At 40.1% G+C, this 14,954-nt stretch overlaps 1 pseudogene; it reads right to left on the bottom strand.

Moving 5' to 3' along the window:
- Window positions 1-3,500: 3,500 nt before the first annotated feature.
- Window positions 3,501-13,752, bottom strand: LOC115645283 (annotated as a pseudogene).
- Window positions 13,753-14,954: the final 1,202 nt, after the last annotated feature.

The raw sequence follows: 14,954 nt of genomic DNA, 5'->3' as shown, positions 1-14,954 counted from the left end.
GAAGCTAACTCAACTTTTATGAATCCCCAATACAGCCACATACCAGAGATACATAAAAACCTCTGGCACAGTATGAAACGTACAGGAACCCTTTTAATGCAGGATGCATCGCAGCAAACCCTTGATTTGACTAACTGTTTGATATTTTCATGTGGCCATTACAGCTAACTGGATTCATAAGTCACATTCCCTTCACGTCTGTAGCTTTAAAAGAGGTGCATTCACATTGCAGCTAAACCATTAGTAAAAGTTTCTCTAGAGGAAAATCTTTGACGAAGGGAATCAGGAATGCTTCACAAACCAGGGAAAGAAGAGTGAACTAAGTACCTCCAAATTCAGGTGTTGATGATGGACAAGATTTGCACTCAAGGATAGAGAGGCATTTAAGTTTTTTGTTCTGTGTTTGTACCATGCCTAATCCATGAGTAAAGCTCTTAGGCACTATAGTAATACAAATAAAGGATTAAACTAGGAGTAATAGGATAAAATTGAGAAGATATAGGCTGAATGTTAAGGAAAGCTTTCTGATCATGAGCATTATTAGGCCAGAGTTACCCAAATGTTTGAAAGTTGAGCTTCTACTTAAGAAAATGATATCAATCCAGTCCTCCACCACAGCAGCCTCATCATATATTGTTAAAAGCCTACTCAGATTATACAGTTTTATGGAATCATAGAATATCAGGGTTAGAAGGGATCTCAGGAGATCATCCAGTCCAACCCTCTGCTCAAAGAAGGAGCAATCCCCAGGCAGATTTTTGCCCCAAATGGCCCCCTCAAGGATTGAGCTCACAACCCTGGGTTTACCAGGCCAATTCTCAAAACACTGAGCTTTCCCTCCTTCCTGGAAGAGCTATATACACAAAGGTGCCACAAGTACTTCTCATTCTTTTTGCTGCTTCAGCCTAACACAGCTACCACTCTCAAACCTATATGGAGTCTCAGAATCATAGAATATCAGGGTAGGTAGGGACCTCAGGAGGTCATCCAGTCCAACCTCCTGTGATACTTCATCATGTGATACTTCTCCTTTCTTACATGCTTGGATGAGCTGCGACATAGTTAACAAAATGTTGACATTTAAAATATCATCACTGGCATCTCAGTTGGCATCCATTGAAATGAATGAGGCAGTCCATACCATAGATCTGTTGTCTCAGGCTCTCTGCAAATTCAGGTAGATATTAGCGTATTGGCTAAACTTTGGTCACATTTTGAAGGTTTTTGCCATAACTATTGCAGCTAGAGACATACTTAAAGAACAAGAGAAAGCTGAGACCCTGGAGCACAATGAAGAGATCTATCTATGTTCTCTATCTTCCACCCCTCTGTAAGTCCTTCATCCTTTTCAGGGAGAGCACATCCCACACATTGGGAAACACCACATCAGGCTGTGGAAATGGAATATCTCCCAGAGAAAGTAATGGGAGCCCCAACTCTCAGTTCATTTAGTATTAGTTGATAGACTAGACTATAAAAGTTATCATACAGAATAAACCCCACCTTGATACGGGTGTGGACTTCATAATCTAACATGTCTTTTTCATCTTGCTAACTTCTCTTGTATGACAGACTCCGCAGAACAGTGATATGGAATACAGAAACGTTGAAGTCCACACCCATATCAAGCTTGCATGCCAATAAGACCCCTTTGTATATTTTAATGATAGCAATAACATAACACATTTTCTAATCGAGGTTGCCTTGAATGCCAGGTATTCCATTCTGGAGTGCATTCTGTGATTTCTTGTACTCTGGTGCCTCCATAAATACCTCAGCTCATAACCGCCACATATGGATCTACACAATAAAAATTAAGACACTGTATGTGAAGCTTTGAAAGCTTTTCCTACGGGAATTTTATTCCTATTTAGACTGGCAGAACTAGAATTAAAACTAGCAAAGCTCAAGTAGAATGAGAGATGGAGGCAAGTGAAGAAAGGAAAAAATACATTTTACAACAGAGAGGCCTGTCTGATCTGCTGTCAAGAGAAAAAGGGAAAAAAAGGTTCTGGGCCATTAGGATTCTTCCAGCCACATCTTCTTGGAGATCAAATGGGGATCACAAGTTGTCATTCATTAATGTACAAAATAAAGCAAACAGCACTGCAAACAGAGAAGTAAAAAAGAGGACTAACATGGCCTGAAAATAGATAAAAGAAGCTATTTGATGGCTGTTCCCTAAATGTGATGAGTGTATAACTAGAACTGGGTGAAATGTTGTTCGGTGAAAAATGTAGATTCACCGACACTGAACTGCTTCACAGATTCATGCTACTTGGCTGAATTATTAGAGTTGAAACCAATAGAAATTCAATAATCAACATTTCATTTGGAATTTTTTGAAACTAAAGGTTTCAATTTTTTTGGTTTGAAATAACTTTCTGGTTGCAAATTTTCCTTTAATTGTATTTTTTTTAAATTAAAAAACAATGAAAAATGGATGAAATCAGAATATGTCATTCAGCCCGAAATGAATTTTTTTTTAAGTTCACTTGGCTGGCATTTGTGAAAACTTTCATTTTTGGTCTTACCCAAGACAATTTTTATGTTTTGCTTATCAAAACAGCCAAAGAACCAAAAAACTAGCTATCTGCATAACTCTATGTATAACCACCTGTGTACTGCACCTTTAAAATATTGAGGCATTTCCTGCTTGCTGCAAGTGCAGCTGTAGGGAAGCTGCTATTTCCTGTTTAACATAAGAATGGCCATACTGGGTCAGACCAAAGGTCCATCTAGCTGAAAAGTCCTAGCTTCTTTAATCTCTCCTCATATAGGACCTGTTCTAAACCGCTAATCATTTTAGTTGCCCTTCTCTGAACCTTTTCTAATGCCACTTTCATTTCACAGGCACAGCAGTGCAGAGTAAACCATTCTCTCCAGTGAGACTTTATATTCGTTCGTTCTTTCTTTGTTGTTTTCCTTAAACTGAAATAAGAATAACCTGGATTAAGAACTATAGGGTAAATTGGAAACTGTGTTAAAATTACCAGCTATCACTGTAAATTAGAAGGGCATTCCTAGTCCCTTTTGCATGCTAATGGGGGAAGCAGAGAAGTGTGCAATCTAAGGGCATATCTTCACTAGAATTGCTACAGCAACACAGCTGCAGCTGCTACTGCAGTGCTGTATTGTAAACACTACAACAATGGAAAGGGTTTTTCTGTCGTGGCAGGAAATCTGCATCTCTCGGAGGTGGTACCTAGGTCATGGAAGAATTCTTCCGTCACCCTAGTGGTGTCTATGCTGGAGCTTCAGTTGGCTTAATTAAATCACACAGGGCTTGACATTTTTCACAGCCCTAAGCGATGTAATTAAGCTCTCCTAACTTTGTAGTGTGGACTAGCCTTAGGTCTTGAGCATCACTCTGGAGCGTGGTGAGTTGAGATGTGCCTCTCTGCTTTAGGGGGCGGTCTGCTCTCTCTTTCTCTGCAATTGGCTGGTTTTTGTTCTTTTAAATAAATATTTTATTTTAGCTACGGAAGTGTTAAAATGCCTCAAGAGCATGGCTCGCTTGCTGTAGCAGCTATTTTTGTATTTCTTTCTATATTAATGGAAGACACAAGTTGGACTACTTCTGAGAGTTAAATTTTCCTGAAGTTGAATCATAAAAGTACTGCTGTCTTCCAGGCATTTTTTCCAACTCTTCATACGCAGACGCTTGGAGTATCATCTCACGCTGATCCAGCTCTTCTACAAATCTGGCTTCTGCTGTAGACTGATGTTCATAGTCTTCTCAAAGTTCATAGGTTTCTTTTCTCAGGTCTTCTGATAGCAGCCAGATCAAATGTTTCATAGCTGCCTCCTCTCGTTGATGTTTCTCCTCTTTGGAGATGTTATCTGCAGGTGCTATATCTCCAACAGTGCATTCAGCCGTATCATGAACCAGAGCTAGTTGTACCCATCTGTCTTTATTAAGTTGTTTATCTTCAGTAACCAAAGCAACGACTGCTATCTTGTACATGTGATCCTATATACTCTCTGGCTTCTCTACATTCCTGTACACCCAGCCTGTTCGTGGTACTCTCTTGAGTTGCCTCACCAGCCTCAGAAACTGCAGCAGGCTCCCAGTGGCGGTGACCAGCGGGCCCACGGCCGTGGGGCTGCTGCAGAGTGGGCCAAAAAAGAAGCAGCGGGGTGTGCTAGATTTCTTTATTCCAAGAAATAAAGCAGTGTTATGTTTGGTTTGTTTCTAACTTTCTCTCTCTGTGTATGCTGGGACTATAAAGTGCATGTTTTGCTCTTAACATTTTGGAAAAAAACAACACTCCAGGAGAATATAATTAATTAATATTGGTCAACAACTTGGCAGCACCTACAGGCCTCAGTCATGAGCAGGCCCCCACAGTACTGGCTCCTGTACAAACAGAGGACCAGCCCCTGCCCGGAAGAACTCACAATCTAACGGACTATCATGTTATTAGAAAGACTGTGATGGCGAATGATCACAAAAAGTCATTCGCTTCCTGAGTGCTGCGTTATTTATTCAGTTTATTTATTTAATTTTTAAAAAACCTCTTGCTATTTTCAAAGGCTGAGATGTGTTTATTACTGAAGAGCTACATGTTCTAATGCGTCCATTGACACCAATGGAAAAAGCGAATGCCGCACACAATCCACAGGGCAGCATTCAAAAGCTGAGCACAGTGAAGTTATGTTAACAGCCAATTTAGGAGCAAGGAAAGTGTCAGAGAGACAACTGTGGTATTCAGCTAGCTGGTTTTCCCTATAGGCAGACAGCATCTGTATTGCTCAGTCTACTCCTTCCTCTTCCAAAGCAACTCCACTTCCAAGACTTGGGATCCCAGCTCCATGCTGTCCCTGTGTCTGTGCTGGTGTGTACTCCCTCCCCATATCCTCTTTCCATACCCATTTCAAGTCTCCATCCCCTCTGCATTTCTCTCCCTACCCAACAGTCTCCCACTCTCCTCATCCACTACTGCCTTCCACTCCCAACACGCTTCTGGCTCAGCCCTGCTGCTAAAACACCACAGCCTGGAGCCTGCAGCATGTTAGTTCATGGGCTAGATTCTGAGCTGGTGTACACTGACTTCAGAATGATTCCTTACCCTAGAAAGAGAAGCAAAAGCTCGCTACAGGCCCAAGAAGATTAGAGCTCTCCTTTGCCACAAAGCCTACAAACCACTTGACAAAGGCTAGGCAGCTGGTGTGCTGAGACCATAGCCTGTTCTGATGACCAATATTGTCTCATTGTTTCCTTGTATTCCCCCATCTGTCAGTATCCATCTGTTGTCCCTTTTCTTGTCTTTGATTGCATGTTCTTTTGTGAAGGTGCTGTTTTTGCTGTTCTCTGTTTGTATAACACTTAGCACAATGGAGTGCTTGTCCATGACTAGGGCTCCAGTAATACAGAATATTGTACATGTATAGGTTCTCTTTCATCCAAAGATGTCAAAGCACTATAAATATGTTATAAAACCAGGTAGAACCCTCCAAAGAGAAATTATATGGATAGTGTTAACTTAAAAAAAAATCACATTGGTCTGAAAAATATTTATTACAAAGGGTGCGTCTACACTGAAAACAGGATGTGTGATTGAGGCATATTTAGACATACACAAGCTAGTTCGAGTAACAATAGCAACTGCAGCAGTTTGGGTGTCTTCACTGACTAGCCCCACCCAGACCCTGGCTATATACTTAAGCAGCTGCTGCCCATCCAGCCATGGCTTCACTGCTATTGTTACTCAAGCTAGCTTTGATCTAGATAGATAGATCAAAACTAGCTCAGCTATGTCTACACTTGCTGCAACCACACCTCCCTATTCAGTGTAAACATACCCTTACTGTTGTTACATGTAACATCTAGCATGACTGTAACAGAGAGATTAAAGAAAAACAATTTTCTCTGTTTACTTTCAATACTTGACAGCACTAGTAGCTAGTCAGTGCCACAGTTTCCTATGTATTGACACTAGGGCTGGCCAGAAAACAAGATTTCCATTTCATGAAAAATTTCAAAGTTTTGGAATTTGTTTTTGTTCCTTAGCAAGACAAAACTGAGACCTCTCAAAAAATGTTGCAAAAAATAGAGGTGATCTTTTCATACAGCAACAGGGAAGAGAAAAAACATCTAAAAGAAACATAGGGAAATGTGATTTTAAAACTAAAAAATTAGGAGGACTTGAGTACAGGCTATACCTGAAACTTTTAATTCTTTATTTTAAAACTGACAACATTTCAAGCTAAGGGAGGTGTCTTTTTAAAGCAAAACAGATCAGTCAATAATTTGGTTAAAAAAAACAACAACCAATAGATGAGTTTTATTTTTGGGAAGAATGAAAATAGATTAGAGATGTTTCCGGTACCTCTCACACTTTTATCTGAAGGCTCATGATATTTGATGCTTTCACTAAGGCCCAAGTTCCAGTTATGAAATTACCAAAGAATCTCCACTTTCAATGCAATAAATACATAAATAAAACAAACTAAAACCACAAAATCAAAAATATATGCTTCTTTATAGCTCTGGAGACACGCGTGAAAATGTGACATGAGTGGAATGTAAAGGCTGAAAAACCAGAAGGCAAAGAAAAAAAAAGAAAAAGCACTCAAATTTTAGACTTTGTAAAATAGTCTCATGATTTCTAATCCAATCTCATTATTTTTGACATTTCACTCATGATTGTTTAATACTTGGAGCTGGTAATACTGAGAGCTGCAAATTCAAATCTGGATGCTTAGATCTATTCAAGGATGCTCAGATCGATCTGGGCTTTTGATTTAGCCCATTATTAATAAGGGATTAAATTGGGATCTCATTTGCAATACTGCAATTCTGCAGTAAATCTAATGAAGTCAGTGAAGTTACTGTAGTTACCCCACAGTGACAAACCAGAATGTGACTCAGGGTCAGGTCACAACGTTCAGAACTGTTCAGATCAAGGATTTTTGGTTCAGGCCAATCTCTATAATGAGGAGAGAGAGAGGCCTCACCTATTCTGGTGGGAGCGTGTAGGGCGTATGTAGCTACATGCCGCAGGCTGCATCCGCTCAGTGGCATGTGGCTACATGTGGCAGTGAAAGGCTTTAGTTGGGGAGGCAATAAGGAAAGGCTCTGGCAGCTTTTGGCTGGAGAGCTGCCAGAACCTGTCCCCGCTGCCAGTCTTTTGCTGTGATGGGGAAAGGCTCCAGCAATGGGGAGGCAGCAGGACACTACAGGGCTAAATATAGAAAGGTGGACATGGGAAACATGACTTGGGCTTGTAGAGAACTGTGTAGGTTCTGGTGTATCTTTACTCTACTTGCCTAGGTAATCAAAGAAATCATCTGCAAACACTTGGAAGGTGGTAAGGTGATAGGGAATAGCCAGCATGGATTTGTAAAGAACAAATCGTGTCAAACTAATCTGATAGCGTTCTTCGATAGGATAACGAGCCTTGTGGATAAGGTAGAAGCGGTGGATGTGATATACCTAGACTTTAGTAAGGCATTTGATACAGTCTCGCATGATATTCTTATAGATAAACTAGGAAAGTACAATTTAGATGGGGCTACTATAAGGTGGGTGCATAACTGGCTGGATAACCGTACTCAGAGAGTAGTTGTTAATGGCTCCCAATCCTGCTGGAAAGGTATAACAAGTGGGGTTCCGCAGGGGTCTGTTTTGGGACCGGTTCTGTTCAATATCTTCATCAACGATTTAGATGTTGGCATAGAAAGTACGCTTATTAAGTTTGCGGACGATACCAAACTGGGAGGGATTGCAACTGCTTTGGAGGACAGGGGTCAAAATTCAAAATGATCTGGACAAATTGGAGAAATGGTCTGAGGTAAACAGGATGAAGTTCAATAAAGATAAATGCAAAGTGCTCCACTTAGGAAGGAACAATCAGTTTCACACATACATAATGGGAAGAGACTGTCTAGGAAGGAGTATGGCAGAAAGAGATCTAGGGGTCATAGTAGACCACAAGCATAATATGAGTCAACAGTGTGATACTGTTGCAAAAAAAGCAAACGTGATTCTGGGATGCATTAACAGGTGTGTTGTAAACAAGACACGAGAAGTCATTCTTCCGTTTTACTCTGCGCTGGTTAGGCCTCAACTGGAGTATTGTGTCCAGTTCTGGGCACCGCATTTCAAGAAAGATGTGGAGAAATTGGAGAGGGTCCAGAGAAGAGCAACAAGAATGATTAAAGGTCTTGAGAACATGACCTATGAAGGAAGGCTGAAGGAATTGGGTTTGTTTAGTTGGAAAAGAGAAGACTGAGAGGGAATATGATAGCAGTTTTCAGGTATCTAAAAGGGTGTCATCAGGAGGAGGGAGAAAACTTGTTCACCTTAGCCTCCAATGATAGAACAAGAAGCAATGGGCTTAAACTGCAGCAAGGGAGATTTAGGCTGGACATTAGGAAAAAGTTCCTAACTGTCAGGGTAGTTAAACACTGGAATAGATTGCCTAGGGAAGTTGTGGAATCTCCATCTCTGGAGATATTTAAGAGTAGGTTAGATAAATGTCTATTAGGGATGGTCTAGACAGTATTTGGTCCTGCAATGAGGGCAGGGGACTGGACTCGATGACCTCTCGAGGTCCCTTCCAGTCCTAGAGTCTATGAGTCTATGAGTGTTGCTGTTACATATAGTCTTTCAAGTTCAGCCTTGGGAAGACGTGTATTGTTAGTTTAGGGTTACGTGAGGTTCTGTGTAGATGCAGTCGTCTTTGGAACAGGAATCATGTGACCTGCAGGAGAGTTTGCTTACTGCCTTGGTCTCTGATTACAGTCAATTCTTGAGGCAGAGTTGTGCTTTCGGACCTGGGCAGTGATGCTGGGTTGAGATTCCTGGAAAAAAGGGGTTACCTGCTTGCTCTTTGAGCACCTCTTTTCCAGGACTGGGATATGTGCATAAATAAGGCAAGTTACACTTAGAATATACCCAGATTCTCCATTACTGATTTCTTGTCCACTGACAAGCCAATGTACAAGGCCCTGTACATGCACTACCACTCAGCCAAGGTGCAAACTGGATGCCAGAATAGGACACTGGTATCAGAAGAGGTGGCAACAAATTTAAAACCTGCTTCCGTTGATGCCAATGACAAAATTCCTTTAATTTTGATGGGAGAAAATTAAGGCCCACTGTTTTTCCTGGAAGGATTCCCTTATAGAAAACAAGATGATTAAACAGTGACAAAAGAAAGACACATACCACTGTTCTTCTACAGTGTTTGGACTTTCTGTGGGTAAACTCACTGTTTGTTAGGGACCTGCTATGGGTTTCAATCTGATCATCATCAGCTGTGCAGTTCTTCCAGTGAAGAAAGCTTTTCTTTCATTTTCAGTTGGTCTTCTGATTTCCCAAAACCTAAACATTTCTGCTGTTGGAATGTTCATATTTTCAAATGGGAGATCTATATTTCCACATAAAAGCAAATACCTCTCCCTCTTTATAATCCCAGTTATAAGACATGGATCCTAATTAGTGCAGAAAATGTGTTTATTTCTGGGAGTAACATTTTAACTTTTCTAACGAGCATTTCTGGCTAAAATTGTGATTTTACAGGAGTGAACAGCTCTTTGAAATTGATAAAATGTCAAGCAGCTTCTTATCTATTTACATCCTAGTACTGTAACATTTTGGCTTGGTTTATTGCAAATTATCTTTTAATACTTCTGCCTTCCAAGTGCTAGGAAAGATAGTTACACTTCTGGTAGGGAACAAGTGAAGAAGAGAATTCTCACATGGGTATTTAGAATCCCACTGTATAAACTATTATAGCATTAAATATCTGCAAAAATCAAGTGGCAAATCAGCAGTGAATATCAATTATACATCTGCTACATTTCAGAGGCAGATGGTACTTTAATTATATATCTAAAATGTTATGGACAATTTTCACCACCCCAGCTTCATTGAAATGGTGGCTTTAGCACCTAAAAATATCAATGCAAGGTACATATTTGATGATGCATCATTACTAAGAAGTCACCCTTTTTTGAACAGGAATATTCCACCAATAAGCCAATAATAACCCCAAAACCAAACAACCCACATACCCACAGTCCTGTTACCCTCATCCACATGAGAAATTTTTACTGATTGAAACCATAGGACTCAGTGTGAAGAAAAGTTGGACTGAGTTTTGTGTGTTGTAGTTTCTGAAAACTATATTAGGCATAAGACAAGGGCTGACATTTGCTCTTGATTATACTAGTTTAAATCAGAATGAACTTTACTGGGGAAAATGAAGTTACTCTGAATCTATTCTCATGTAGCCAAAACCAGAATTTATCCCCAAGTGAATTAGGATCCAAACAAGTTCCCATTGAAGTATATGGCAAAAATCCCACTGAAATCAACAGACCCAGCACTGCAACCATCAATCAAAGAGTAGTCAATTGATATGGGACTACTGATGTAAGTAAATACCGCTCGGCTTGATTAAAGGCTGCAGGAATGGGGCTAATGATGGCAAGATGACCCCCTCACTGTCGCTAAGAAATAAATTCTCAACATTCTGTACATATACATTCTACTCACAGATAATAGAATTTGAGTACCACTTGGAAAATATTCTCGATTGCCTTCTTAGTAAGAGGTTAGTCATTAAATAAGACAGAAAGTATGTATTTTACATATATGGACTTGGCAATAAAATTATTATTACCGATCAATGAGTCAATAATTAAAACACATCTAGGACTTGATTGTATTCTTCAATTCCTTTATATAACAACCGCCCTGTTTTCAGTCAGTCAGTATGACCCATGCACACTTCTGCACATGTCCAAACTAGGTCTCAAAAGTGTCCTGTGCACACACTTCGGGTGTGCAGTTTGGCAGTGCTTAACTACAAAGACATCATTTTTGACAAATCTGAGGCTAGACATGAAAAATGTCATGTGCCAAGTGTGGATGTGCACAGGTGTGCACACGCACAGGAGTAGGAAGTTCAAAACTGCAACTTGTGTTTGAAAGTGGCTTCTTCAAACTTAACCACAGGACCACTGTTAACAATGCTGTAATGAGTGGCAACCCAAAGCTGGAGTGTTTGGAAGTGGATCCAAACCCAAATTTCCCCCATGTTCAGAGATGTCAGGATCTGGGACTTGGTTTTGGGCCATCTCTAATTAACGTTCTTTTGCTGATCTTCCCTACAGCTTTGATGCACGACATGCTAAATAATGAGTGGTCCCTAATGGAATTTAAATACTGCATCCAAAGGCAAGAAGCCTCTTATTCTAACTGAGAACTATTTCCCAGGAAAAAGCTGAATGTAGATCCAGCTAGGCTGACAACAGAGCTATTAAAAATGTGTTCATCCTATAAGAAGCACAGGCCTTCCAAAACAGAGACAATTAATGAAATTACATGCATGTCCTATCACAAGGCATGAGAAAGCAAACAGAACACATCAGCTACTGGATATACAAAGAAAATGAGAAATAAACATGAGAGACCTTTACCTTCACTGAATCAGTGAGCATACAAGTGTTTGCAAGGTATGCTTTGATATGGATACAGGAAGTGATATTGGCTCCATTCAACATGAAATCAACTTATGCTGTTTGATTAAGCTGCCTTTTTTAATCAGCACTTGACTCCAAAAAAATAACCTCAGAGGGGAAAAAAATCTTAGCACTAATAAGTTGTGCAACAGACTTCAACGCAATCACTGCTTGTGCATTCTGTTGCTTTCCCCATCCTGGTCCCTATTTTGGCTGTTTCGGCATCACTGTAATCCACTAGTGCTCCTGTGCAGTCCCATTGCAAGAGCAGGGCCTTAGAATAAGACAACTCTCTGCCCTGAAGAGCTCAGGGCTAGATTTTTAAAGGTATTTAGGTGCCTAACTTCCATGGGGCTATGCTCTTTTGAGCAGGAAGCCATCTTATTCTATGGGAGTTGCTTAGCACACTTTTGGACACTCGATGAACACAACCAAACAAGATATATCATCATTATTGTTCTGTGTTTAATTCAATAAATATGTAAAACCATGGCCACCAGTGAACATGACTATCACCATTTTTTAAAGAAAGATGTTACTGTAATACAAGTTATCCTTGCTCGATAGTTCTTATTGCAATTATTTTCCATGTTTTAAAAAATATAATTCTTAGTAATTACAGTGACTCTCAGGTTTCTTTTCAAGATATTATTCATCATCCTTCTTTCAGTGAGTTTAGGTTTGGTGAGAACCAGCTGGACAACCCTGGGTACTGTTTTATCCTCACAACAGGTGGAGCATGAGAAACAGTAGGATACGCTCCCCCAAAGCATTAATGTGCCTCAGTTCTTAGCCGGAGGGAAAATGTTTAGTGATTGTAGGATGATAGTTGGAACTGGAGAAAAGGTCAAGTTTCATGAGGGATCCTGTTTATTGTGACACCAAGGTCTCAGGAATTCAAGCTGAGGCCAGGCTGCGCTCTCTCTCTCTCTCTCTCTCTCTCTCTCTCTCTCACTCACATACACACACACACTCTACATTTTCAGCATGTAAGACTGGCCACTCAGAATACTTAATAAAGACTTGTTTCCTACAAAACTGTCTGCCGGATGCCATGTTTATTGCTAATGAAACAGGCATGAGACAATAGTTCAGTGTCGAGGGGCCACTCATTCCTCGGCCTACTGCTGAAACAACTAACAAGAGCATGCCTTGTGGTAGTTGTTTTAAAAATTTAAATTAAATAATTATGTTATTCATCTGATGCCGCTGCCCATTGTAGATCGAGGCAAATGTTCTTTGTGTCTCATCTCATTCCAATTCTTAGTGGATAAGTGTCTACAACCCAAAAACAACAGGCCAAGTTCTGCTCAGATTGATATCTGTATAAATGTTGAGTAAATCCATTAAAGTCATTATAAATCCGGAGTGATTGAGAGCACAATTTGCCCTGTATTGCTAAAGAGGGAAGAGAGTGGGGAAAAAGGTTTTAATACAGCTAATTTTCATGCTTTCCTATTATAGTAGCCTGTGGTATAGTAGTAATAATGACCTTGACTAGGCATGTCCCTGGCTACTAATGACCAAGGGTTAATGGCCCACGATATAATTTTAGGTTATCAACTATCAGCTATCATGGCCAGTAATTAATTACCCGGAAATACATTGTCCTTTGACCATTAAGGTTCAATTATATTATTATTCAGAATGAAAAATATTTCAACCATGTTTATTGCAGAACTCTGTCTCTGGCTTTACTTTAATATATTAGCTGCAAAAATCAAACATATATTAGTCTGAACATACGTTATACAACATTTCTGCATTAACTTTACCCAAGTTACTGGTAACTAAACTGGAGAGTCTTCAAGTCTTAGGATCACAGGCTTCTCACAGATGGCGAATATGCTCAAAACGGATTTGATGTCTGTATTACTGGAGCATCCCGTAAAGGAGTTACTTTTTAGATATTTAAAGGTTTGAAACTGGTTGGATGTGTTGGGAGGGGAGCAAGGGAGAACTCATTGCAGGGAGCAGTCCTTCACTGGCAGAGAGAAAGATTAGTTTAGTTTTGGTAGATCTAGCAGAGCACTAGATAAAGTAATTAGGAATTGTACAGTTGTCCTTAATGGATTTTGTTCTTTGCCTTTCCTGCATTTGGCCGCTTTGTACTGTCTTGGAAATTGCAATTCTTTGGGCTGGTCTACACTGGTGGGGGGAGGTCGATGGAAGATACGCAGCTTCAGCTACAAGAATAGCGTAGCTGAAGCTGACGTATCTTATTTCGACTTACCTCCTGTCCTCACTGCGTGAGATCAACAGCCGCAGCTCCCCCATCTACTCCGCTTCCGCCTCTTGCCCTAGTGGAGTTCCGGAGTCAACGGGGAGTGCGGTGGGGATCAATTTATCGCGTCTAGAAGAGATGCAATAAATCGATCTCTGATAGATCAATCGCTATCCGCCGATCTGGCGGGTAGTGTGGATGTACCCTTTGTCTTCAGTTATCAAAGGAAGGCTTCTGAAAACAGGAGGGTTTTGTAACACACTCTGAAAAGAATAAAGCTTGGGCTCAATCTTATCTTCTCTGGTTGGTTGTTGGCATCATTCAAAGAAGCTTTGTCCCCAGCTCTTCTAGGGCCTTAAAGATTAGGACCAGGGACTGGAACTGGCACTGGAAGTGATCTACAATCCTTTCACCACTGCCTTTTATTTTTTTGAACTTTAGCCAAATTGCCATTTCTCATAACCTCATCAGCTTCTTGGGCTTCATTGCTGAATGCCCTACCTTAATACCTTACACTGCAATCATATTTCAGTAATGTTTAAGGACCATTAGTTGGGTGCATTCATATCTGAGCCTCTTGGAGCACGAGATGCCCATACATATTTAGAGTGACCAGATGGCCCGATTTTATAGGGACAGTCCCGATTTTTGGGTCTTTTTTTATTAATATAGGTCTCCCCTCACCTCTGTCCTGATTTTTCACATTTGCTGTCTGGTCACCCTATCCATATTGCTCAGGACAAGTGCATGCTATTATTTAACAGTTGGTTTGCCCCCAAAAGGCCATGCTGACACCATAATTAGTGCAGGAAGCATCTGCTCAGTTCCAAGTGACAAGAGAATTGTATGAACACCTTATTTTATCTATTCTGAAAGCACAAATCATGGACTGGTTTTTAAATTCATTCTTCTTTCTAAAAAACCCCCCAAATAACTTTGATTCTATGCTTCTTAGTGACCTTTTAAAGCATATTCTGTGCCATATACTGAGATCTGTTTATTCACATTTGTCTGTTTCAAGGGTCATTACAATCTTGTTGAAGCAAGAGATTTCAACCTGCAAAACTTTTCTTCTGAGAAATATACAGTATACAGCTTAGTCAGTCTGTTAACATGCTATGGGATAGTAAAAAAAAATCTTTTAAAAAGAGAAATAAGTTTAAACTTTTATTTATTTCTTTTTTGGTATTATTTTGTCGTCTTATTCTTTGAAGCTTCTTTGAAGCTGAGGCAGCCATTTTTGTTGCTGGTTAAC

This window comes from Gopherus evgoodei, chromosome 1 (genome assembly GCF_007399415.2).
Source record: "Gopherus evgoodei ecotype Sinaloan lineage chromosome 1, rGopEvg1_v1.p, whole genome shotgun sequence".
Taxonomy (NCBI): domain Eukaryota; kingdom Metazoa; phylum Chordata; order Testudines; family Testudinidae; genus Gopherus; species Gopherus evgoodei.
Note: the sequence above shows the minus strand (reverse complement) of the source record. Positions and strands in the feature narration are given on the sequence as shown.